Genomic DNA, 2089 nt, shown 5'->3' on the forward strand with positions numbered 1-2089 from the left:
TTTGGTGGGGCTAGTTTTTGTGCATAGCCCTCTCCGGCCACGGACTGGGAATGTACACTTCCGAGCCTATCTCGAATGGCGTTCTCTTTTGCGGGGCAATGCTCGTTGTGCGGTTTGTTGATATTGTTCGAACTGTTTGTCTCGAATTTCATCAGCCAGAACTTTACGCTGTTCCACATCCTGTGTATGGTATGGATTTACATCCAACAAGAATTTATATTCGTTTCCATCTTTCACATATTCACGACCAGTGTGCAGGAAATATGGCGTGTAGCCAGTGGCTGAATGCACTGAAGTGTTAATATCATGAATAACACGAGAAAGATGGTTTTCCCAGGAGGAATGTTCAAGAAGGTCAGCCATGTGAGCACGTAATCCAAGATTAATGCTTTTGTTTGTCGCCTCGACCTGATTGGCTTGTGGATGGTACAAAGGCGTTTTCATGTGTTTGATGTTATAATCGGCGCAAAGCTTTGCGAAAGTTTGACTGATGAATTGAGTACCATTATCTAATATAATGAGTTCGGGGCAGCCATTCACCGTGAATATATGTCGAAGATAATTGACTACGGATATGGCGTTTGCATTTTTCATGGGTTGCGCCCAGACATACCGCGAGTAACAGTCGATGGCTACGAAGATCCATTGGTTACGAATTTTAGACATGGGCAGCTTACCGACGAAGTCAATCGATAATTGCCTACCCGGTCGTTTTGGTTCTCTATATTCGCCGTGAGCTGTTTTGGTGCTCTCCTTACTTGGTTTAATGCGGTGGCATAGTTCACATTGCCGAACGTACTGGTAAACGGACTCATACATGTTTGGCCAGTAATAGCGTTGTGAGATACGTCTATAAGTTTTACCTGATGCGAATGTTGGTTACGATTTTCATCGAGGACTTTTGCTCTGTCAGAAGATGGTACACAATGTGTCGACAGTATTTCCGCACTTTGATTGGAAAATTTCAATCGTTGATATAGAAGGTTGTTCTCGATTTTATATCTATCTAATGGTTGTTTTGAGGCCAAGGCATGCATTTTGTTGTACCATTTATCGCACGTGTTTGGGTCAATGTTGATCACGGATGTGATTGGGATACGATTAACGTGAAAATTACTCGGGAGGTCAACTGGATTTCTACGAACGATGTTGTGAAGAGCAAAAGAACGAGATAAGGCGTCAGGGAGTCCCAAAGGTTTTCCTGGTTTATGAATAATTTTGAGATCGTATGGTGATAATCGGATCGCCCAACGACATAAACGGCCAGTTGGGTCTTTGAGAGTTTGTAGCCAGCGCAAAGCTGCATGGTCCGTTACCACAACCAATTCACGACCCTCAAAATATGGACGGAACTTTTCGACCGCTAAGAGAGCGGCTAGGCATTCCCGTTCAGATGCTGTGTAATTTTGTTCGGCTTTCGAGAATTTCTTAGAAAAATACTGAACCACACGTTCATTCCCATCATGTTCTTGTACTAGAACAGCTCCCGCTGCGATAAGCGAGGCATCGGTATAAACCGTGAATGGTTTTGAATAATCGGCCATAGTCAGAACGGGAGTGGTAGTTAAACACTCTTTGAGTTTGAGAAAGGCTTGTTCAGCAGCGGTATTCCATTCAATGGGTCCTTTTCGGTTTCCTTTATACAATTCACAAAGGGGAGCTGTGATCTCCGTAAAATGCTGCTGCACCAACGAACCGTCTGACTTCTTTTGCCGTTTTGGGCCGTGAAAATTCAACAATCGCTCGAATACGAGATGGATTCGCAGATAAACCCTCTTGAGACAAAACGTAGACCAGGAATTCCAATCGTTTACAACAAAAATTCGATTTGGATGTTGAGATGGTTAAGACGGCCGCAGCCAGACGTTTTGCAACGATAGCCAATATCTTATTTAACGTGTTCTTCAAACGTCGAAGTGCAAATTATGAAATCATCCACATATGCGAATGCATGTAGAACCAAATCACGGAAAATTATGTGTATAAAGTTAGCGAAACAACATCAAGCAAAAAATGTCGCATATACCCGTGAATTTGCCGTTTTTTTGCCGTTAATTAGTTGTGGAAAAAATAATTTTGTCGCTCTGGT

Source organism: Rhagoletis pomonella, unplaced genomic scaffold, assembly GCF_013731165.1.
Source record: "Rhagoletis pomonella isolate Grant_MI unplaced genomic scaffold, Rhpom_1.0 Rhpom_scaffold_00004, whole genome shotgun sequence".
In the NCBI taxonomy this organism is placed as follows: Eukaryota; Metazoa; Arthropoda; class Insecta; order Diptera; family Tephritidae; genus Rhagoletis; species Rhagoletis pomonella.